Source organism: Balaenoptera borealis (genome assembly GCF_965194805.1).
Source record: "Balaenoptera borealis genome assembly, chromosome: 5".
In the NCBI taxonomy this organism is placed as follows: domain Eukaryota; kingdom Metazoa; phylum Chordata; class Mammalia; order Artiodactyla; family Balaenopteridae; genus Balaenoptera; species Balaenoptera borealis.
Window position 1 is genome coordinate 89,450,732 of NC_138862.1, and position 26,219 is coordinate 89,476,950.

Consider the following 26,219-nt stretch of genomic DNA (forward strand, 5'->3'; position numbering starts at 1 on the left):
CACTCATAGATTACAACCCTCAGCCCCTTGAGTGAATGAAAGAACCATCAGAGAAACCCCAACTCCAATCCACAAGGCTCAGTGGAGATGATCAGCCTCTCAACTAACTTCACGTCTCTGGGACTATTTGGAGAAGACCTCAAAGCAATCCCCATGTCACCATCCGATTCCCCGTCCCTCTCACCTCTGCCTTGTTAGGACCACAGCACACTATCACAGCACACAATTGCCTTGAACCTTCCAACAGCCTACAATTACCTATCTAGCTGTTTTCTCTGCTTTTTGTGAGGGGAGGCAGTAAAGAAGACAGGCAAGAAAGCCCCCCTATTAGAACTCTTCATGCTCATTTTGTAACTGTTTGAACAGACCTATGTGTATCATGTCACAAGAGAAGAAAAGGCAGAGAACAGAAATTGCTGCTTCCCCTCAACTTCACAGAAAAAAACACTCAAACTGGGACTTTCCTTCCCAAGCCAGCACTCTTTCAAAGCACCATCCTCCCCCGACCCCCAAGATGGTCCCAGATGCCATCATGTTGTTTTAGAATGAGGGCTGAGACTATCCCTGACCATGCCACTAGAGTCCCCTTGGCTTCATCAGGGCCAAGGGTCAAGGCACTCCAGCCACATTTGGGGTACAGCCAAGTAACCAGAGACACCTCCAGAAGGCCCTCATTGAGTGACAAAGAGCATCATCACAGTCCTGTGCGTGCACACCCTCTGCTCTAAGAGAAGCAGGTGCCCCATAGATGCTCAAAGACTTGGAGGTTTCCACAGAACACAAGTAAGCCTTGAATATCTGTGATATTTCCAATAAAGTTACTGACTGGGTCCAACTAGAAAGTGACCAATTCCATATCTCTATTATAAGTTCAGGGTTTTTCTTCTCTGGGAATTAGCTTCCTCAAACCACTTCATGTACAAGTTTTAGTCTCTGAGGATCATTTAAATATTTTGCTCTAAAATTTAAAAATAGCCTATTTCGGATTGTTGTCATTCATTGCTATCATTGGAAAATGTCAGCAAAGGGCTAGCAGTAACTTCCTCGGCCAACAGCAGTGAAACATTACGTTCTCAGAGTTGTTTGTAACAGAAGGAAAACTTAGAATTAGGTAATGGTGGTGACTTAGCAGTCCCCTGTGTTGCAAATACTAACAGACGTTAAAGCTCACAATGTAACCTTTGAGCATACAGCAAAAATACATGATAAAATTTCAAGTCCTGGCACTGTATTTCCCCACAGGCCACCATCAGCATTCGGAGGCATCAAACCTTTATGCCTTTTGATCACAGGAAAATAGGAGTGATTTTTCTTAATGTTAGAAAAGCATCTGATAAGAAAAGAGCTTGCTAATAATTAACTATAGCCACTGGACTTCTCTGGAGGAGCTTTTAACTCTTTCAAAACTACCTTACAGCATGGACATGTGATGGTTTTATAAAGCATAGGGGACATATTCAGCATGATATATTTCAAAAGAGAAATAATGGTACAACCCACTTAAACATTCTTTCCAACATGTTGAAAATTTTGTTACAATACATAACGATTAACATAGTAAATATAAACATATAACATATTAAACATAATTTTAAGATCGATAATACAACATAGTTATTTGGCAAGGTTAGAAACTTTTTATTTTCCCTTCTCTCCTTCAGTTCTCAGTGGGTTTGCATGATCTGCTGGCATGGTTAAGCACTGATAGAATCCTAGAAGATCGATTCATGACCTGCCATCCCAAGAGTCTCTGGACTGATTAATTGAGTAAAATGAGTATTTTCTAGGCCACTGATTGTTGAGTTTACACAGTTACCACATTTTGAAACTGCATGTTGAGGGGACCTTGAAGAAACCATGGAATATTCCATAAAGTACTGAGAAGACTAACATTAGATCTCTTCTTGTCCCTTTCCACCCTTTGGCTTCCAGAACATTAAAAACATGTATTATCTTAGAGTTGACGAGAACGTTGCCTCTAAACAAACCTTTCGGTTTGAACTTACAGATTCTTCAAAGTAAATTTTACTGGCAATGAAAATAACTGCCTTCATGTTGTAGAGAATTAGCTCCATAATTCAATCAAACTGGTTTAAAAATGATATGTAAATATAAACCAGAGCATATTTTCAGGTTACTGGAGCCTATAAAAGAGATCACTAAAATTTCTTCCAACCAATAATGTATTGGATTTTTAGATCCTCCAGCCTACCATTAGATTAACATGTATTAGCACAGCTGAGGTTTGATGTTGGTACAGATAGATGATTCATATCCCCTCACCCATTTTTAATCTCTCAAGGTAGAAAATTAATGTTACTGCTACTCTAACAGGTACATATTAATAAAAGATCACCTAAAAACAAAACTCTCCAAGATACATGAAGTTTATCACTCTCAAGAATTTTAAATTATAAGATACCCACTTGCCTACATTGACCTGACAGGATGCTCTGCTTTAGGATTTCAAAGGACTGAAATAAGTCATGACAATACCAACAAAGACATTTTTATTCAGTATTTATTAAGCAGTTAAGACATTAACTATATCACTTTTAAACTTTTATATATTTGATATGTTGCCCCTCTTTTACGCTAGTCCTAGATAAAATTAATATTTCATGGTCTCCCCCCCTTACAAATCTCCTCTCTTTCTTATCAGTGTTGTGTCAACTCCACACTTAACAAGGCAACTGAATTTGAAGTAAGTGGCCTCCAGTTACATATTGGACCTATTCCTATCTAGCTATGTGACCCTAAGCAAATTATCATGTATGAACATCAGTTTCCTCTCTCTGGTAAGAGGAGGTTCACCTGCCCTACTTGCCTAAAAGTTTTATAAAGATCAAATTTAAAAAGTCATATAATACCTTTCTTAAGTGAACATTATATTATGTGATCTCCTTGTGCCAGTTAGAATTAAGTTCAGCAGATGTAAAGGACAGCCCAAAATGATAATGGCTTAAACACTACCTATGACACAGTCAGAATTTCATTTCCTTCTCATGTGAAACAAATTCGGGAGGAAGCTTTCCAGGGTCACCATGATGGCCACAGAATGCAAGGACCCAAACTCTTTTGATGTTTTTTCTCTTGATGCTCTGCCATTCTTAGCACCCAACTTCCCCTACTCACGATCCAGCTTGGCTACCTGAGCTCTGCGATCATCTCTGCATCCCAGTGAGAAAGAGGATGGGAGGGGGCATTTACCCTCCCTTTCAAAATACTTCCAGGAATTGTACTGCACTCCTGGTGACATGTATTAGCCAGAGGTTAGATATATGACATTACCTAGTTGCAAGAGAGGTTGAGAAGACACATTGCAGCTGAAAACCAGGAATTCTATTACAGAGGAAGGGGATGGTGGTTATTGGGGATCAACTAGCAATCTCTGACAGAGATCTTTTTTTTCTGACTTCTGTAAGACTGCTGCATACTCTAGTGCCACCTCACCTTGAATCCCTGTTAAAACTTTCCTGTCTAGGTTACACTTCTGTTGAATCCTATTCGCTAGTTTCTAGGTGACACTGACCACACAATAAACTATAGTAAAGTATTTAGAAGCAGATAATTGTTTACTATTGCCAAAAATCTCTGAAATTATATTTTATAAATTCTTTCTACCATAATTATACTGCTCATTGCCTGAATTCCAAATTTATCCTATAAAGCACAAATCTAATTATAGAATTTCCTTGCTTAAGGGAGTAGCAGTACTCTCTGGCAAGAGAAACTATGTTTCCATTGGCCAAAGACAGTCTTGATTTCTGCCTCTTGCTTAGTGTCCCATCATGTTTAGCACTTGTCTTGGATTTTAACTTTTTGCCAAAATGATCTCAATATTTGTATTAAAATAAGCCATAATGTGTTTAATGGACCTCTACTTTATACTTCTAGAGACTCTTATGGTACTATGTGAGAAGCATGTGCAATGAATAGATTTACTTTGACATTTGGTTAAATCTGAAAGATAACCAGTGACAATCCAACTTGCCCTTCCCAATCCCGTCAAGATCCAACTTAAGTTATATCTCCCTTCCAAGGACAGCATATGGGGCTATTCATTCATAATTCATTCATAAATTGAACTGCACTTTGATATATTTGGGAGTCAGTTAACTCCTTCTAGTTCAGGGACACTGCCTTCAAGGTATAGGAAGTCACCAGGCTAACAGCTGGCTAGTCAAGTGGAAAACATGAAAATAAGTTAAATAAAAATGAAAATATGTGCAAGAAATAGAGACTGAGCAACTAGAGAGTAGTCTGAATATTCTTACTACAAAAGTTTGTCATTTATTGTATAATATAGAACTATATATTTTATCGTTTGTTAATGTATTTTTATTTTGCAATAAACCTTTTCGGTGGCAATAGCTAAAAAAAGAAAAGTCAAGCTTAATGAAAAATTAAGACTAAATTTCCATTTCTTAAGAAAGTTGATGATTAAAAAGTAACTCACACCAAATATCTGTTGAGAATTACCATCCATGGGTAAGCTACTGGTATCACTGGCCACATATAAACCAGAAGACACAAAACTTCTGAGTAAACATTAGCAACTCTTCCCAAAGTTAATAAAAGATTTTGCCCAAACATGGTGATTTAATACATGCAGCCATAGAAGGTGAGTTTCCATAACACACTGTAAAGCATCACTTTTCATTTAGATCACAATGGCTCTTCTAAATTAATATTGTTCGCTTTTTATTCCAAGTTTCCTTGTGCAAGTATAAAAATAAAGTGAATCAGAATGGGAGAAAATATTTGCAAATGAAGCAACTGACAAAGGATTAATCTCCAAGATTTACAAGCAGCTCATGCAGCTCAATAACAAAAAAACGAACAACCCAATCCAAAAATGGGCAGAAGACCTAAATAGACATTTCTCCAAAGAAGATATACAGATGGCCTACAGACACATGAAAGAATGCTCAACATCATTAATCATTAGAGAAATGCAAATCAAAACTACAATGAGGTATCATCTCACACCGGTCAGAATGGCCATCATCAAAAAATCTAGAAACAATACATGCTGGAGAGGGTGTGGAGGAAAGGGAACACTCTTACACTGTTGGTGGGAATGTAAATTGATACAGCCACTATGGAGAACAGTATGGAGGTTCCTTAAAAAACTAAAAAGAGAACTACCATACGACCCAGCAATCCCACTACTGGGCATATACCCTGAGAAAACCATAGGTCAAAAAGTGTCATGTACCACAATGTTCATTGCAGCTCTATTTACAATAGCCAGGACATGGAAGCAACCTAAATGTCCATCGACAAATGAATGGATAAAGAAGATGTGGCACATATATACAATGGAATATTACTCAGCCATAAAAAGAAATGAAATGGAGGTATTTGTAATGAGGTGGATGGAGTTAGAGTCTGTCATACAGAGTGAAGTAAGTCAGAAAGAGAAAAACAAATACAGTATGCTAACACATATATACGGAATCTAAGGAAAAAAAAAAAAAAGGCCATGAAGAACCTAGTGGCAAGACGGGAATAAAGACACAGACCTACTAGAGAATGGACTTGAGGATATGGGGAGGGGGTGGGGTGAGATGTGACAGGGTAAGAGAGTGTCATGGACATATATACACTACCAAATGTAAAATAGATAGCTAGTGGGAAGCAGCCGCATAGCACAGGAAGATCAGCTCGGTGCTTTGTGACCACCTAGAGGGGTGGGATGGGGAGGGTGGGAGGGAGGGAGATGCAAGAGGGAAGAGAAATGGGAACATATTGTATATGTATAACTGATTCACTTTGTTATAAAGCAGAAGCTAACACACCATTGTAAGGCAATTATACTTCAATAAAGATGTTTAAAAAAATAAATAAATAAATAAAGTGATAGTTGTCAATGTGCTATCTCCATTAGAAGAAAAACCTCAAATAGTTCAATAGTACAAGTTTTGCATTCAGCTTCAAATAGAAAAATCAGTTAATTCAAAAGTGGTTCAACTGTTTTCATCGACTTACGAAATAAAGTAGTTCATTCAGGCATAGTTGAAACAACTGATTTTTGCAGATGCTATTGTAAATTGAGTTAAAATTTTCAATATTAAAAGTAATTATTTGTTTTTGTTGTGGTAAAACAATTAGAAACTGATGGAACCCAGTATCATGTTAAAGACAAAGATCTAAAGAAACATATTAAAAAGACTGGAACTACGCAGAACTCAGAATTGATTGTGGTACACATATAGTTCATAAGTTTGTCAAAATAAGCTATGATATCTTACTCTTTAAAATACAATAGTATTTGAGAACTGTAGTTCTCAAATTTTACACATGTATACTTATATACATAGTTTAAATGATTTAACTGCATAAAAACTTGTAATGACAGGTACTGAAGACAAAAAAATTTTCACATGGCAATACATACTTTCTTGTTTTGCTGCCTACATTCAATTGGATGGTAGAAATGTTTGAGCCTTTGAATAGTTGTGGTTTTTTTTATGTCAACCTAAGTGTACAATGAAATTGAACTTTTTTATAAACATGTGCTCTAATTTTTGTTTGCATTTTGTTCAAGATTAGTTGGAAATAAAGAAAATGTCCAAAAACTTCAGTTTTTGAAGCTTTTAGTGAATTTTGATTACTAAAAACAAAGCTTACAACAAGGAAGTCATTGAAACTTACCCTGCAAAAGTAAAGGAAAAACTGAATTAATTAAATGACAAGGGCTTAAAGGGTACGTAAGTTTCAGTTTTTAAAATTCTATAATTGTCCTTTAAAATATATTACTTGTAGGGAGTGTCATTTGGTAGAGTTACTATTTTTCATTGGATAAATTTTATTCTGTTCTGAAATGGAATGAAATTGAGAAAGGCTATAATTTGCAACATTTATATTTGGCAAAAATTCTAAAACATCATAAACAGAGACAACTTATTTGATGAGTTTTATTTTATAAAAAAAAAATTATTGAAGAAAGGTACACTGAATAGAAGAAGAAAACAGCCAGAGATGTTTACACACTTTAATATTAAAAAAATGGAATTGAGAATATCCTCCATTTAGCATAATTTGTTTGAACATTTCCCAGTGCCTGAAGGGAGAGTATTTTCTCAATTAAGAAAAGATAAGTGTTCACTGGAGTTATCAAACATTCTAATCTACATACCATAAAGCAGAGCTTTAAGCAGCTTTTTGCTGTTTTGTTAAAACATTAAAAATAAGATTATATTGAAAAATATATTCTAAGAAAAATACTAACAGCATGGTGTTAGAGATAGTTATAAACAAGCAGATTAAAATATATGGCTATAGCAAGAATAATTTTCGCTCATGTTATTTTTTATTGTTCATATATTTTTAATTTTTGCTTTAATATACAAGATAAATTTTTTTTATATTTTTAGAATTTTCTCTTCAGAAAGTTTAATAGAATCAATTTGATGATCAATGAATATTCAAAAAATTTTAATTCCAATGATTTTTAGCATCTCCCTTTTACTCTCAAAAAAGTCCCAGTTTAAACAATAAATTTCACCATCACCCTGACTGTAGCCAACAGGACAAAGCCACATTCCTTGCGATGTGGCCTTTGACCCTTTCCAGCCTCTGCTTCCTCATTTCTACCCCATCCTCTCCAAACCCTCCCAAGCTCAAGCCACACACTCCTTCCCACTGGCCAGGAGCAAAGTTCACTGGCACTGCTCTGCCCTCACACTTCCCTATGCAGTGCTCTGTGCTCTCGTATCCCTGATGAATTCTAACTCAACCATGAAATCCAACTCTAATATCTTCCTACAGCTTTCCATGGCTTTCTCCTCCCACCTCACGCCACAGCATTAAGTATGTGCTGACCTGGGTCCTTGTGCAGCCTACAACCCTGATGGTTACAGCTCCATTATTTTGTTTCTGGTCCTTCTTTGTGACTGGATGGGGAGAGCTGAGAAGTCGTGGACTTTGATTTCTTCATCTTTGTTGCACCCAGAGCCTGATGCATTGCCTAACACACAGGGCTCGTTAGATAAATATTTGTCCAACAGAATGTGTTGTATTATAAAGATGGCCTTTTAGTATCTCCTGAAACACACCTTTTAGGCATCTCCCTTTTCTGTGTTTGTGCATAAGGCACAAACACAGGACTGATCCACCAGCTGCTGAGCTCAGCAGGGCCTGGTGTTCTCTGAAGGACATAAGTTTATGATCACCTATTGGCTTGTCCTTACTTGGGCTCTAGGGTAAATAGATAATTAACCTCAGCTGTCTAGTGACTTATTTAACTTCATAGAACCTGAGACAGTGATAGTGTATATGTGTGTGTGTATGCACACACATGTGTAAAATGAACTTCGATGAATAAGCTAACAATAGGACCACACACAAAGCCTGACTAACAGATAGGGTAATGAATGGAACCTAACCTTATTCCTTAAAGCTGACCACAGACCCCTTCACTAGATAAGCTAGCCTTAAGTATAAAGATGCTCCTTCAAAGTGAATCTATGACATATACAATGGTGGGACTCCACATTGCATTATGTTTCATTCAAATAAGAATGTTTTTCATTATGGATATAATTCAAGGGTTCCTATAGGTGTGCATATATGTATATATTATCAACACCTGAACAGAAAACAAATGTTAGCTATTAAGATGTCCACTGACATCAATAATGCTGAGAATTATACAGGTTGTAACAGAAAGGCCTTGGAGCCAGACAGATCTGTCACAGAATTTTGTATTCTATCATTTACAGTTGAGCATATATATATATTTTTTTATATATATAAATTTTTTTTTTTTTTTTTTTGGTTGCATTGGGTCTTCGTTGCTGTGCACGGGTTTTCTCTAGCTGCGGTGAGCGGGGACTACTCTTCGTTGCGGTGTGCGTGCTTCTCATTGCGGTGGCTTCTCTTGCTGTGGAGCACGGGCTCTAGGTGCGCGGGCTTCAGTAGTTGTGGCACGCGGGTTCAGTAGTTGTGGTTTGAGGGCTCCAGAGTGCAGGCTCAGTAGTTGCAGCGCATGGGCTTAGTTGCTCCGCGGCATGTGGGATCTTCCCAGACCAGGCTCAAACCCGTGTGCCCTGCATTGGCAGGCAGATTCTTAACCACTGCACCACCAGGGAAGTTCTGTCACAGAATTTTGACTTCATCTTTGCCTGAACCTCAGTTTCCTCATCAGTGAAATGTTGATGATATTGCCTGCCATTCAGGGTTGTTGAGAGGATTAAAGAGAAGAACAGTGCTTGGCTAGATAAATGGTAAATTTGTTATATTTCTTATTACAAGGTTTGCTCTTGTTTGACTACCATGTAACCTGCTAACACTGGACAACCTTAATTCTTATTCTCTAAAAGTCACCAAGTATCTCACCACTGACAAATTTTGTTTCCAGTGCATTTTAAGCTCAGCCTCCCTCTCTAGATCCACAGGGAGCTGTCCTGCCCAGGGGCTCCTCTGCTCTTCCTAGCAGGCAGCTCCCTCAAAGCAAGAGGTGAGCGCATTTTCTGTGATCCCACCGAGATTTGGCTGGGCTCCACATTCTGCCTGGTGACTCATGTCTTTTTGAGTTGCTGAATGAATTTAAAGTGTTGCCAAGGAATTTTGCAGTTCACAGCAGGTAGATGCAGAAATTACAGAATCAGTTTCCTCGAATTAGTGACAATGGATATTTGTGCCCACCAAAATGAGGACACCTTGGATAAAACACCATAGTCAAGTTTTCTTCATACTTCAGAGCAGACCCCAAAACACCAATGTCATTTTATCACCTTCTAGTGTACACAAATATACAAGTGCATAAAAAGAAAAATCCTATCCCAAGCAGATGGTCCAAATTCATAAGCATTAACAAATATTTTATAATCTTTTTAAAAATATGAACAGTGAACTGATGAAACTGAATAGACTGATGAATGATTACATTATTCAATTACTTCACTTTAGATATAATTTTAAACCTTTCAAAAGACATTTGCCTCTCCTTATCTATAAAACTGATTGTTTTATCTCTCTGTGCTGTATCTTGGACAATTTTCTTATATCTAGTTTTCAATTTATTTTTTTTTTTCCTTTGGTTGTCTTTAACCAGATGATTAAACCATGTTCTGAGTTTCTATTTCAATGACTATTTTACAACTCTACAAAACTTACTTGGTTATTTTTTAATTTTTTTAGTATTCCAGTTAAACTTGTGTTGGTGTTTGGACTATAGCCCTTTGCATAATTTTTCACGGCTGCCCTACAAACAAAATGGCATATCTAATTTTTAGTCTATTTTGATTTACTATTTTAGCACTGCAAGTAAAATATAGAAACCTTACAACCATATAGGTCTGTTTGCCTTCTCCCTTTTATAGTATAGCTGTCATAATGCTTTACATCTACATGTATTGAAAACTCCATCAGTTATAATTTTTGCTGTCAACTGCCATAATTTAAAGAACTTGAGGATAGCCTTAAATTTACCCAGATATTTACTATTTTTATTGTTCTTCTTTCATTCCTGGAGTTCCAAGTTTCCCTTCAGTATCATTTCCTCTCAGCCTAATTAACTTCCTTTCGTATTTCTTTTAAAGCAGATCTGCTGGTAACAAACTCTTGGTTTTCCTTCCTGATACATTTTTACTGAATATAGAATTCTGGAGTGACAGTATTTTTTTTAATTAATTAATTAATTTATTATTTATTTTTGGTTGCATTGGGTCTTCGTTGCGGTGCGTGGGCTTCTCATTGCGGTGGCTTCTCTTGTTGTGGAGCACGGGCTCTAGGCATGCAGGCTTCAGTAGTTGTGGCACACGGGCTTCAGTAGTTGTGGCTCACGGACTCCAGAGCACAGGCTCAGCAGCTGTGGCGCCCAGGCCCAGCTGCTCCGTGGCATGTGGGATCTTCCCAGACCAGGGCTCGAACCCGTGTACGCTGCACTGGCAGGCAGGTTCTTAACCACTGCACCACCAGGGAAGCCCTGACAGTACTTTTTTCTTCAGCACTTTAAACATACAGTTCCACTGTCTTCTGACTTCCATCACCTAAGAGAAATCTTTGGTTATTCGAATTCTTGTCTCCCTCTATGTAATGTGTTATTTCAAGGGTTTTTTTTCCTATTTTTGGTTTTCAGCAATTTGATTATGATGTATCTGGGCTCATTTTTCTTTGAGTTTACCCTGCTTGGGTTTTGCTGAGCTTCTTAAATCTGTAAATTTGTGTCTCTCAAATTTGGGAAGGTTTCAGTCCTTATATCTTCAGTATTATTTTTGCACCAATCTCTTTCCTTTCCTTCTGGAACTCAGATGATGAAAATGTTACACATATTGCCATTGTCTCCAATATCCCTAAGCCTCTATTCATTTTTTAGGTGATTTTTTTTTTGCTCTGTTGTTAAGATTGGATAATTATTATTGATCTATCTTTAAGTTCACTGATTCTTTGGTCATCTGCATCCTGCTACTGAGCCCATCCATAGATTTTTTTTTTTTTTTAATTTCTGATATTGTACTTCAGTTCTAAAATTTGTTTGGTTCTATTTTATATTTTCCTATTTATCTGCATAGAACTTCTATATTTCCATTCACTGAGTATTTCTATCTTGATATGGAGCATAGTAATAGCTGATTTAGAGTCTTTGATCTCTAAACTCTGGGTCATCTTGGGGTTTTATCTTTATTGTCTTTTTCCCTTGAGAATTCATCACATTTTCCTGGGGCCTTTTTTTGTTTGTTTTTGGTATGTTGTGTAATTTTTAATTGTATGTGGGACATAATGAGTTATGTTGTAAGACATTAGGTCCTGCTAAACTCCTGGAGTATTTGTTTGTTTTGCAGGCAATCAACCCAGTTAGGTTTAGAATGCAAGTCTGTCTCACTGTCCCTGGACAATGGCTCCACTATCAGCTCAGTTTTCAAAGCTGTTGCCATACTGCTTTGGGTCTGCCTCATATTTGCGCAGGTCCAGCATGAGCCTGGAATTTGTTCCGGTTCAAACACATATTTGGGGGTCCCTTTCTTCAGCTCTCTCCTTTGACATTCCCTACACACTCTCTGGTGTCCCTTTTTCTGAACTGCTGGCCAGAAATGTGTGGTTTATCTTACCGTTTAAGAAGCAGCTACAGATCTTCAACTGGGGCCCCATCTCAACGCAAGATGGAGAACTTAAGAGGAAAAAATCAGAAATTTACATCTGCATAGGTCACTTCTTCAAATTTTGACTCCCTTCCCCAATCTGTCTGCTTTTGCTAAGTTTTCAGGTTTTCAGGTACTTGTTTTTTGTGCTTTGTATAGAGCGTTAGCTGTAATCACTAAGAAATAGGCTATACCATCTTGGCCAGCAGCAGAATTCAACTATTTGATTGTTTTTTCAACTTTTCCTATATATTTTTCATTTTATCTTATTCTTTTCTTATAGGTTCTATTTCTTTTTATCTAATTATTTGAAGCAAAATCGTTTTATTTTCTCTATCACAATGTTCTATGATCTCAAGTTACTGCTTATGGTGAATTCGTCTTACCCTGCCTGTTTCATAATTTTGTACTGTGAGCTCATCTTGAGTCAAAAATCTTTTGGAATCCTTTGCAAACTGGGCTGTGAACGTAGTCCTTCAGAGTGGCTTTGTATTTGCTTCTCCAGAGGTCCCTGGTAACTCACTAGCCGGAGATCAATTTATATGAAATTTCTCAGTATCATGATTTCTAGACCACAAAGATGGTATATTTTGGATGTTAATTTGTCAAGGAGATTTTGTTTTTGTTTCCAGCAAGAGCTCAGGCAAAAAGCAATCTTTCTTGACATCTCCCTGGGCCAATAAGCAGTTTGTCTAGTTTCTTTTTCACAAAGATGCAGCCAATTAGCAGACCATAGCAGTGAAAAGGTGGAGAACAGATTTGAAAGCAGTGAGTGATTAACATCCTCTCTAACCCAAAGCAGCTGAGCCCCAGTAAGGCCCCTTGATTATTTTAGGCAAGTCTCAGAAACTCAGCTTTTCTTACTATCTTTCTGCATTTGCCACTACCAACCTGTCACTCTGTGTTCTCTTCCCTCATACCAGCCATGGACTAATTTCCTCTTTCATCAGCTGGAGAGAATAAACACCTACTCTGTTTATTTCACAGTGCCATTGTGAATTATGATGCTCAGAGTGTCAATAGCCACCTAGTCCCCAAACCAGTATGAAAAGACAGACTTGAACTGAAGGGAAACTGAATTTTTTAAGGTTATCTTTGCTATCCCAGTGATGCAGACCACCGTGAAGTACAGTCCAGAGGGAAAAAAATAAGCAAATCCAAATTATGGTGCACATTTATCTCTACTTTCCCTGATGCATATAGATGTCATTGACCTTTAATCACTGGTCAAACCATAAGTTGTTTTGCAATTTTTTTGGATCTTTCAAGACTGGGGGTTATTATTGGGAGACAGTTTTCCTTGAATCTCAATATTTCTGCAGATCTTGTTTGCAGAGATATTGACTTCCCTTTGTTCTGAACTACTTTTTCAAGGATATTCGTATAGCAAACAGCCTTGAAATGTACATGTATCTTCCTCTAGAGCAAAGATGAGGTTTGCTTACTACCTTGGAAGATAGAGGTAGTGTTTCCCATGAAGCAAAAGGCAGGCATGCTTACTGTCCAGTTAGTATAATAAAGAAAATGTCTCTCCCTGAAGCAAAGGTCAAGCATGCTGACTGCATATTATACAAGATTCAAGTTCCCTAACAAACCCTGTTCTTCTGTAACAAACCCACTGCGTTCACAGGTATTGTCTGCCCTCTTCAAGACATCCCATGAGAACTTGGGCTTGGGAACTGGTGCAAAAATGCCGATTCTCTGGCATCTGCTACTGCTGTGAGTAACCTACTGTCCTTTGCCTCTGGCTCGGTCTCAACTCTACTAGCATCCTTGAAACCACAGCAGGCTAACCTGTTAGCTTGCAAGTAGAGTAAAATCTTAGACCTTCAGAGTCCTCGGCAGTTATATAATGTCTTTCTATGCCTGCCCAATGCTTCCATGGCATTTATTTCTCCAAGGGTGAGATGGTTGCCATGTATTCACGTAGCAACTGGGCAAGGGCCAATTTACAGATCCTCTCCGGGTTCTATCCCAGAACTGTGTTTCTTAATACAAGTACATAGGTGCCAAAAGTGGTCATTGGTTTCTTTGTTTCATCCTCAGTTACACATATTTCTCTTTGATATGCATACACTCATATATCTCAACAGCTGCGAGCAGAAGCAAACACAAACAGATTATATTCTATGGCTACTATACGCATCTATGCTAAGCCTATACAAATGCATTAATAAACCCCACTTGACATTAAGGATGTAAAAACCCCCATGTAAGACCACCTACAAAGTTTTATTATTATTACAAGAGCTAAGGTTAGCCACCCCTGAGCTACTTATTAGAATTTCCTCATTCCTGAATAGAGCTTTAGTTAAGAGTAAGTCAGTGAGCACTCAGCTAAAACATTTGTTAGAGATCAGTAAACAGAAGTTTGTTTCCTCTGTCAAAGGCTAAAAGGGACCAGGGACCATGTTTAATCGGTAGATAGAAAGTATCACTGTGCCTCTCTGTTTTGGTTGTATTTCCCTGACAATTTGGTTACTAAGTTGTTAGATTCCAGAATTGACTCTTGATTGAGTCCACTTGGTCTAGCAATGCATATTAAATTAATGAACAGGAAATGAGTTAACTTAAATTCCCTGGCTATCTTATTTTTCTTTTGTATTATTTACATGGTATCAAAATCTGTTCCAGTAACTACGGATGCATAACAAATTACCCCCAAATTCAGTGGCACAGAGCAGTAACGAGTCATGCTCACTGATACTGTGGGTCAGGAATTTGGATGGAGGCACAATAGGCCCAGCTGGTCTCTGCTCTGACATCTGGAGCTGCCGATGGAAAACTCAAAGGTTAGGAGCTGAAACTGTCTGAAAGCTTCATCACTGACGTCTGGTGCTTGGTGGTGGCTGTCTACTGGGGGCCGTGTTTGTGCTCCACACTGACCTCTCCGTGTGAGTCAGTCTGTGCTTCCTCACAGCATGGTAGCTGAGTTCTAAGGGCAAGTGTCCTAAGAAAGGGAACAGATGGAAGCTGTATCATTTTCATGACTGAGCCTTGGAAGTCACATAGCATCTCTCCTGCCACATCTATTGATCAGAGAACTCAAGTCTGCCCAGATTCAAACAGAGAATATACACCTCAACTTTTAGTGAGAGGATGTCAGTCACATTTAAGAAATTCATGTGGGATTGCGATATGTATATTGGTGTAGTCATCTTTGGAAAATACAATCTGCCACAGTATTTATTTGTGGTGAATTCTCACAATAATCTTACAAAACAGAGGCTTTCATATTCTTCACCTTATAGACGGAAAATGGATCTTAGGCAAGTGAAGCAACTTGACCAAGATAACAACCATTGGTGAACCAGTGCCCACCCTTAACACACATAATGCCTAAACACTTGATCATAAGAACAACCATTAGTAAACTTACCCATATTTGAGTTTTGCTTAGACAAAGAATTCCTCCTCCCATAACCAGAGATGATTTTGGTCTGTACCCAGAGCCACTGCTTTCAGGATTCTGTTGACCTTTCTAGTTGATCTGGCCATTATCCCAAGTTTCAATGTGTAACATCTGGCACATGACCTGCCCTTTTAAAGTTCTTATTTTAACAGCTTCTGGGACTGTATTAGCTTGGTAGAGGAGCCTAGAGGGTCTCCTACAGCGTGGTGGCAACATGAGTAAGCTCTGGAAGCAGATAAACGGGGTTTAAATCCTGACTTTAACACTTCTTGTTTTAATACAGTAAATGCATTACTTAACTGCAAAGCCTCAGTTTCTTAACTACTTAAATGGAGACAATAGTATGCTTCTAGAACCTGGTACAGAAGGGGCATATTAATAGAAATACACAAAGTACCACTGATACCTGACTCCATATTTTTAAGCAGCATCCTAGGAACTTTCTAATTATAACTAGATGTTTTCAAGTGGTGCCACATGAGCTCTTACAGATACATCACCATGGATGCCCCCCTTAGCTTCCTCTTCTGATCCAGATGTCCCCCCACCTTGGCAGATGCCTCCAGAGGTCACCTGAGGGCGATGCCTCATCACTACTTCAGTTATAGGTGCTCCCCCAGGAGAAGGCTGTCTTCTAATGAGACAGTAGCAGCAATCCTTCAGGATGCCTGAGAGGAACAATATTCAAGTCCTCCACCATTCCACTTGGGTCACATAGGAAAACAGTTTCTTCTGCTTTTGCTAGTAATTTCTCTCTCCAGGGGGCTTGTACCATCAGTCTTTGGAGCCAGGATAGAACACTGCCCACTACCATAACCATCCCTCCTCCCTCACCCAAACATTCCTTCCTCTTTCTTCAACCAAAAGCAAAAATACATACAACTTATGCAAGTTCCTTCTTCTCAGATCCATCCATGGCTTTACAGACTCTCCTGACTTGCAATAGTCACGCTACCCTTTACATGCTCACTCTTTTCTGCACTTCCTACTCTGATTTTATATCCTGGTCAGTCTCTCTCATCTCTTGCCTTTCCCTTTGTCCTCTGCGTTTGTAAAGCATGGTATATCCAGGTGGGGGTTAGCTTCCGTTAGCTGCTTTCTGTAAGGGGAGGTGTTGGCCTGGTTGGCCCATACTGTGTACCCAAATTTTATTATTTAGATCCTCCCCGTGAAGCAATCAGATGTAACATTATCAGGAGGGGTCTTTAACTGCAGATTTCATTTAAAAATTAAATAAAAAAGAATGCATTGAGAATGACTCAAACTCCATTGTGGAAAAAGAACTATAAACAATTCACACTTGAATAACTTGAGCTGAATGTTATTTGCAGTTTAGTGTGTATTTAATTCAATGTAGGGCTGATGATAACTTACAATCCCTCATCACTAAGAAATTTTTCATAACCCTTGGCCAGTTGTGGCAGAGGGGAGTATCTCTGCCATGGTCCTATTTACATGTCCTTCTTCTTTCAGATCCATTGCCCCATGCTGAGCCTCTTTCTGTATGTGTCTGTGTCTCACTCTGTCTGGGTTTAAGTGGCCACTCTCCCGTGTCAAGACTTAATGCCAATTATTTAATGCCATCTCTCTATCTGTAACTACTCAAAGCTCACTTTTAATTCAAATTCCTCATCAACTCTATTTTTCAGAGGTTGCTTTCTCCAAGTATGTTCTACAAACTGCTATCTCTGGCTGCCTGCTGCCATAAATAGCACTCAGTCTCTACATCCTGTGCCACAGCAAAGAGAAGTGTTGTATAGCCCCAGGCATTTTGGTGGGAAGAGAGCTACTTCCAGTTTGGATAGTAAAAGAAAAGCTTCCCTTGTTGCCCAGATCTCTGATACTTCCTGTGTTTCCATGGCAAACTTCCCTCCCCTGGATGCAGCTGCTTGGGAGGGTTGGGAAGAGAAGAATTATTAACCATTTTGTTCCCACAACATACGTTTTATGCTTTCTCTTTTCCCTGCACACTACATTTCACATTCTGTCCTTGTTCCCTTTTTAAGCACCCCCATCTCCATACACATACGCTTTTTTTCAGCTCTCTCAATGTGTGGGGTTACTCACTTAACCCCAGAAAACCTATCTTTTTGGCAGTAAAATACTGGATTCTTAGCAGTGCGACTAGAAAAACATTTTTTTAAAATAAGTCCTCTGTTTTTAGAATGAGTAGGCCCTTGAACCCCTAAGCCAGGGCTGTTGGTCACTCCAGGAGGTCACCTGCAGCTGTAAAAACCAATGCATATAATGAGGATAGTATTTTTGGCATTTTGAATATGTATTCCCCCTTAAATTATGCTCCTCTGCAGCTCTGGCATCCCAGCTTAGCCAAAAAGCTTACTGCTCCAAGGAAAAACAGGCCATTGATCATCTTTGAGTCATAAATCCGACGTTTACAAATCCACATCAAGACAACAGTTATGAAAGCCAAGCTCTGGGTAGAGAGAAAAAAAAGAAAGAAAAGAGAACCACTCCACGTTGCCCTGACCTCATTTAACACAGTAAGAGCCAGACCGGGCCCACCAGGGGGGTCTCACCATGGGCCTAGGGTAGAGAGAACGCAGGACAGAACACAGGAGGCTGCAAATGTGCCTGAGCATCATAGCCTCCTCCCTACCCCACGCGTACCCCTCCCCCCAAAACTGGGATGTGAGCCTAGAATGGGATTTACATAGACAGAGAGGTGCTTCTGCCTCCTTTCCCATTTGGGACTCAGAGCAACTTGCCACAGAATGGCTGCAGCAGAGGAATGCTGGTTGTACAACATGATTGTGTGGGGAATGCAGGGGGAGGAGGCTCAGTTTAACCCTTCAGAGACTCCCTTAGCCCTCATATGACATCAAAAGTGTCTAGAAGTTTCCAGATGCCCTGAGAAATGAAGCAGGCTATATCCGATGATACTGGGTGGAGAGCTTACCAGAGGGTCACTGTAAGGGGCCACAGGGGAGTCTGCTAGGCTAGAGGGTCAGATGGAAGGGACAAGCATGGAAGTGGTACCAAATCAGCAGAGAGGACAGTCAAGCCCGCAGTGAACCACAAGACTACAGAGCGTGTGTCCACCAGCTGCTAACTTCAGCTGCTGAGCGGCAGCTACCAGGCATAAAAAGGACATCACTGCAGAGAACAGAGAAGCCGGGAGAGTACGGATGGGTCTGAGGTGTCTCTTTCCCACTGCCATCAGGTCAGAAGGCTTTATTCTTGCCATATACTGAGAAACCATCTCAGAAAAGAAAGAGAAAAAATTTTTAAATTCTGAATGACTACCCGAAAGTTACTGTTACCCACATTTGCCAAACCGGGCTAAATTTTACATTTTTCCCTTTGTAGTAGGCAGCTTCTAAAGATTTCTCCCAGTGATCCCCACTTCCTAGCATTCATGGCCTTGTACTTGTGCTTGAGTATGGTTTGGACCTAATGACTTGCTTCTCACAAACAATACAGCAAAACTGTTGGGTTGTGACTTTGAAGATTTGGTTTGACAGAGGATTTGGTTTCCAATTTGCTCACCTCTCTTCCTCTCTCCTCTGCTTGTTCTGATTAAACAAGATACCATGTTGTAAGCTGCACAGTGGACAGGCCCATGTGGCAAGGAACTCGGGAAGCTTCTGAACAATAGCCAGAAAAGAACTGAGGCCCTCAGTCCTACAATTCACAAGGAACTAAATCCTGCCACCTGACATGGAAGAGTTTGACAGATTGTCCCTCAGTCTAGACTTCAGATGGAATCCAACTAAAGTAACCAATTCATTTCAGTTTTCCCAAGACTTTCCTAGTGTGAGCACTGAAAGTTCCACATTCCAAGAAACCACTCAGTCTTGAGCAATCCCACACAGTTAGTCACCCTAGATCCAGCCCTAGATGACACCTTGAATGTAGCCTTCTGAAAGACCCTGAACCAGATGACCAAGCAAAGCCACACCTAGATTTGTGACCTAGAAATCATGAGATAATAAAAGTGTGTTGTTTTAAACTGCTGCACTTTAGGGTAATTAGTTATGCAGCAATTGATAACTACTACATTCTTCATTACCAAACAAATTAAAAGTTCAAGAGAAAGATCCGGTCAGCTATAGAAAAATAAAGAAGCTGCATTTTTCCTTGTGCATCTGCATGTACTGTGAGTTAAATTAGCAACTCACTATAAATGTACTATACTTCTAAACAGTTGATTCCAGGAGCACAGTTTTCAGAAAGAATGAAGAACTAGGTATGCCCCTGATCTTCAAGTTTAAAAGCAGATTAAGAAATCCAGGCACAATCACCTGACAGATCAAAAATTGCTATCACAAACTTAGTTTCTTTTCTAGACATTCTATAAGTAGATTAAATAAATTTTGTAAGTCAGGCAATGAATCTGTCTTGTAGATAGGACCAGAACCAAAATATCTCCCTATCTCAGGAAGCAAGTATATCATAAAGCCAATATTGAATACGAGTGGGAACTCTTCAAATTTTCTCCTGTCACAGGAAAATTGGCTTCATTTAGCCAATCTACTACACAGAGATCAGCTCTATACCATGCAGACTGGCATTTAACAAATGTAACTTCATGATTATGAGGCATACAATGTAGTATATTAAGATCCTGAATATTTTCAGTGATAAGGCTCGATCAGAGGCAGTGGCTGAATGATTAGTTTCGGGCATGGAAAAATATGCCATGGAGGCCAATACAAATGCTTCAGTTTCAACTGAGATAACAACAATAGCCATAGCCATAAATATTTGTACAGTGTTTCACAGCTCAGAAAGATTTGCACACACTTTAAATCAAAGATTCTGACACTTCAACTCTGAAAGACACCTAGGGCAGAAAGAATTCTTTTCATTCTCATTTGATAAGAAAAACTGAAGTTATAAACATTTAAATGATTTTTCCAAAGTCACAGATCTGGGATTCAAACCCAGACATCTCCGAATGGCAAGTGCTACTTACTCTCTTTCCTCCCCAGCAGCAGAGAGAAAGTGGAAATATTCATGAACTATCCAGTTTCCTACTTTCACTGGGAAATGATCTAGGAAGCACTGTGGAAGGCAGAGAGGATCTATAAAGTATATTTATGGAAACAGCAGAACTGTTATGCATCATTGTGGGGATTCTTCTTTCCCTAAGCCCTGGGGTCTCTGAAACACTGCTCTAGTAATAATGACGGTTTAGGTCCAGATGTAGAATAAGTTTTTAGTTGAAGTGTCATATGAATAGAAAATCTAGAATTACTGAGAATAAATTATGTTAGAAATTTGAAAAACACATGGCAAGTGCCCTGAAGTATGGTAAGTTCAATTCAATTTAACAGACAATGATTGAGTCTGCCTCCCATAAGCCAGGCAGTAGTATTCCAGACCTGTGCTATACAGCATGGTAGCCAATATTCACATATGGCTATTTAATTAAAATTTAAAAAACTAAAAATCCAGTTCCTAGTCACACTAGCCACATTTCAAGGCACCCAGTAGCCATATGAGGCTAGTGGCTAATTATAGAACATTTCCATTATAACAATAAGTTCTACTGAACAATGCTATTAGACTCTTAAGAAGAAATAACCAAGTCTCCCAGAGTAACTCACATTCTCATGGAGAAAACACTCTACTTTATAAGTACTCTAAAAATGCAGGAGTATAACTCTGGCCAGGCTCTCTAACAATGTCTTATGAGAGGTAACACATGACTTCTGGATTCATTCCAAATAGGTGCTAGCTAATTAGAGGCTTTTCTCATCCTTTAAAGATATTATGACATGTATTAAAATGTCATGCCTTCTAATTTCCTCATCTTACCAATATTCCATAGGAACCATACACCAGAGTTAACATAAAATACTAGATAGTCTCTATTGTAGAAGTGTATTTCCTGTGCACCACCATCCTAGGGAACACGCCAGGCACCACAGTAGCCACAGAATGGGCTGCCCTTTAATCCCTGAAAAAGGTCTGCCAGATTTATAGACCTCAACTGTTGACCCAGTCATTCGTTGGGCATGCCTGAGAACAGGAGGATAGGATGTGGAGCAGCAAGTGGCAACATGACTCAAGGAACCAGTGACCTGGCTGGCTATGTGTCACAGCAGTGAGCTCTCAGGACCCACCCTTCCTAAGTCAGGGTCCTGGCCTTCAGCAGAGCTGTTTGGCCTCAGCTAGATGTCAGCAGAGCAACCTGGCACGCAGCTCAGAGAGTTTTCCAGCCAATCTCACTGCCCCACACAGCCCCATCCTGCTTGTCCATTACAGGCAAGCTTCTCTCTAGTATACTAGAAGCATCTCTAGTATACTGGACAAAAACTGTCCTAATAGACAGTACGGATCAAAGTGAAAAGGAAGGACACTTGGAAATCATCCTTCCCATACCCTGAATCTCATAGACGCACAGAGAGAAGTGAAAGACATGAGGTCACCAGAACCAGGGTAATCCTGTTTCTGCATCTGTGAAATAGAGAGATGTTTCCACACAGAGATGTCATGTCTCACCAGCACAACTACAGTCACCAGCATCATGCTCCTGTGCTGTCCCAGCTCTCAGTTCCTCACACCACCCTGCAGTGAGTAGTACCAGCTTTTAACTCTTCTCCTGTGGACAGACTTGTTTCTTCTGTACTGCTCATGTTTTAATCAATGAACAACTCCAAATCAATGACCAACTAGTTGACTCTTGGTCATTCTTCATGGGAAACATACCAACAGAAGTCTATAGTAAGTATAGATCCCAACAAGACAAATTCAATTTGGGAAATAAGGATCTAGGCCTGTTGCCCCAAATACTATAACTGATAAAATTGCTACTATCATAAAACCTGATTCACCCAGCTCACCCTGTCATTATAATTTTATTCTTGGAGGGGAGGTGTCTTAAAATATTTACAAATTTCAGTCACACAAGCTTCAGGTGCAAATAGTCAACTCATAATGAACTATTAATGCCTTAATAAGGATTAGGATACAGCTACCCAGATTAAGAATGGGATACCAGATGAATCTTGCAGATTTAGCTCCCTAGGGGTGGAAACAGCCCCACAAGAGGAAGTTTAGAGCCAAAGATAAAACCTAACTTACATTGAGATTGTGTACAGGGCAGGCCTCATTTCCAATGGTGAAAAAAGATGAAGCTTTTTCAATAGGTCACGGGCTCTTTAAGTTACAGTCTTGAAAAATCAGCCACTGAAATAGTTTATGAATCTGTGGGTACAGCACAGTGAAACATTTAATCAGGGAACAGAAAACTTTCTGGAACAAATAAGCCAAATGAATGCCTAGAAGTGGAAATGTTAACTAGTGATGTAAGTTCAGAGTACAGCTGTGTCAAAATGAGTCAGGCTTCTGGCCCAACAAGCAAAGTCTATGAAAGATATAGAAGAATTATATTGTTTTTCCTAAACTCAAAACAGTGGACTTTTGCCATGTTAATTCTGAGTTTCTGAGATGAGATACAAGAAATTAAGAAAGCAAAATGGAATGGTTATAAAACAAATACTTCCTACGTTATTGTGTTGAAGAGACAGGGTTGTATTTTTTTTCTTCTGGCAGAGGAGTGATTAGACATCTTTCAGGAGATATGCCTCAGATTTATTTCAATGACCTTATAGTCTGGGTATGATGGCACCAAAAATATACTCAGTTTATTAGTTAATGTCTAATGAATCACATTTTGAGTGTTTTAGGACAATTCATAAGCTCTTGTGGTTCATTTGGTCCACAAGACATCACTGAACAAACCACAGTGTCAGTGCCTGCATTGGCTGTTCTGCACTCCTTGTGGAAGAATGGTTCCAAGAACCATGCAGGGTGGGACTTTTTGCCAAACTAATCATCATAATTGTCCAGCAACATGATAAAGACTTCAAAGTATCAGTCATTACTTATGTAGGCTTTGGGAAGAAGATAAATCAGTTTCAACAGGTTCTGATTAAAACTGTTCTTAATAATAGTAACTGTCGCATACGGAGACATTTGTCAGGCACAATAATAGGCACTATTATTTTTTCCATTTTATATTTGAAGTTTAGGCAGTTTTTAAAACTTGCCCACGGTTACATATCTGGTATGGCAGAGCCAGGGCCTCCAGGAGAGACACTGGAATGCCTCTGCTGGCAACAACTTCAAGCTACACTAAAGTGGTTCTCAGTTGAATTGAGCAGAAAAAAACTTACCAAGTCAAATAACTAGCAAACAGTGCAGAACTGTATGTAATAAAATGCTGAATAGTGGAAAAGAGATTCTAAAGTCCTAGAGAGGTTCAGCAAAAGAGAAAATCCAGACTGGAAGACACAAGCAAGGTTGGCAGTAGAAGGTGCATTGTGAGCTGGCCTTTGGAATGGCTGTGACAGTACAGATACAAGAGCAAAGGTGAGAATAACAGGAGGAAGAGGTTAGAAGGTATGGGAGTTATGAAGAGGCCAGACTGAGCAAACGGTACAGGAGAGAAATAGTTGTCCACTTTTAGGCTTATTCCCAATTTTTAAGCTCACAAAGAACTCAAGGGGCATACAGATCAACCCATGTAATATGTAACGGCAGACCTGATAAGGAATTGCGCTGGAATCTCCGTTACCCAATCTACAGTGCTTCCCGTGAGCTACCATGCAGAAAGGCTGTGCTCCATAATCCTAATTCAATCTAATGTTGATTGAGCCCCTACCTTGGACAGATACAGTGTTAATTATTGGGAAGATAAGAGTGAAAAAGATGTCCCAGGGAACTCATGTTAAAACCACGTAAGTACACAAATATTTGTGGAATGAGTTGGCCTGGGGAGGAGTGTGACAATAGATACACTAAGTGTTAAAGGAAGAAGGAAGGAGTATCCCATCTCTCTTGAGACAGGAAAGACTTCTGAGCAGGGACATTTGATATGGGCCTTGCAAGAGGAGTGAACTATGATCACTCAAGAAAAAGAGAAAGGCAGGACAAACAGCAGGAGCAACTGGCTGTAAACATGGAAGGATCCTACATATGCTATTAGAAGGAAGGGCAACCCAGCAGAGCTACAGCTGAGAAGAGCAGATACGTGAGTCGGGAGGCAGAGCTGCCAGAGCAGTCTTAGATGATGGGGGTGAGGGATAACATAAGGAATCGGAACGTAATTGAGGAGCCACAGAAAAACTTAGCATCCCAATGAGATTTGATCTCTAGTTTAAGATGAAAATCTGGCAGCAAAGTGAAGAACAGATGTGTGTGGGGCAGGGGGGAGAATGAGCTAAAAGGCTCCTGAGCTATTCAAGAAGAAGCCCGAAGTCAGGTGATGGTAACAGACAAGACGAAGGATTCATGAGGCACAGAGGTAGATTAACAAGGCTTACCAACTAAAAGATAATGACGATTTCTGATTTTAATGACTTGGTGGATGGTGGTGTCACTAAATAGGATGGGGACATCAAGACCAAAAGCAATCAAAAGTAAGTACCACTTGAACTAGAAAAATACTGAAAATTCTGAAAACACGATGGATTCTCAAAACTGGGTGATGCCATTTTCTATATTGACGGTGTAGTCTGCCAGAGCAGATGGCTCAGGGGAGTGATAATAAGGACAAAGGACCTCCAGGTCACTAGTTCAAAGTCACAGTTCTCAAATGTCCAAAATTTGTTCACATATCTGACAGCTGTTCAATGACTTACGTAAAAGGAATTAGAGGTCTTAGTTTAGGTTCTAGCAAGACAGGTGTTCCTCTTTATAAATGATACTCGTGTTGATTTTTTATGAAATTAAACCAGTTCTCACCGTTGAGTTGCCTGCTGAGGTGGTTTTGGACTAATCAGAGTCATTTTCTTCCAAAAGCATTCAACCATGGCATAGTTGATTTGCTTAAAAATTTTAAAAGTCAAGGATAGGAGTTGGCAAAAAGTGATAAAGCAATCATTTAATATAGCTCTTTCTGCTTCCATCCATCCTTCTTTATTCTCATAATGTCACTTCCAAAAAGGTATCTGCCACATTTCGTGTCTCTGTTTCTTTCATTTCTTTGTCAAAATTTAGATCCAGATAAAGCATTCAGCCTGCAGTAGTGGGTCTCTCTGCCTTTGGAAGATAACACAGTGTCACCACAGGTTTTTGGATTTTATATGTATGTGTGTGTATGTGTATATATATATATATAAAACATGTGTCCTTCCTTTCAAACTCAAAGCTCCAAGTGGAAGGATATGTGTCCTGGGCATTACGTGAGATATACAGAGTGTTCCCAGAGGCCTCCACAGCAAGAGACTCTTTGAGGTGCAGGGGAACCTCAGACCTCCATGGTTCCATATTTGCTTACCCTGTCCCCATGTGTGGACTGGCCCATGGCAAACCACCGTAAAAAAATGAAGTCTCATAAGAAATGTGCTTGAATTTGTACATTCCTTGGTGTCGGCTAAAGCCACAGGAACTTTGGCTGTATTTTAAAGTTACACCCATTCCTCATTGCAGTGCAGGTCTGTGAAATAATGCCTTAGCTCTGCCAAAAACCACAATGATTATCAACAGTGTAAGTAATCAAGTAAAAGCACTTTTCCACAGCCCACTGACCAGACTGTCAAGAAAACAAGAAGTAGTAGCAAAAATTGATTGCCGTTTGCAAAGATAATTTCTGTCTGAATTATATTACTGTATAGCAACAGTGATGCATGTGTGCCTGGCATCTTTACAGTAAGCATTTTAGGTTTAATTTAGAAATCTGAGTCATTAGAAAACTTCTCTCTCATTATGATGAAGGGGCCACCGTGGACTCAGCACTATTACAATCT

General features: G+C 39.3%; 1 long non-coding RNA gene across 1 annotated transcript in view; it reads left to right on the forward strand.

Moving 5' to 3' along the window:
* The first annotated feature begins 5,853 nt into the window (after positions 1-5,853).
* Positions 5,854-26,219, forward strand: part of LOC309629816 — a 28,696-nt gene continuing 8,330 nt past the window's right edge. The window contains exon 1 of the long non-coding RNA XR_014245236.1: positions 5,854-24,890. This is a non-coding gene — a long non-coding RNA (uncharacterized lncRNA). The remainder of the gene's footprint in view (positions 24,891-26,219) is intronic.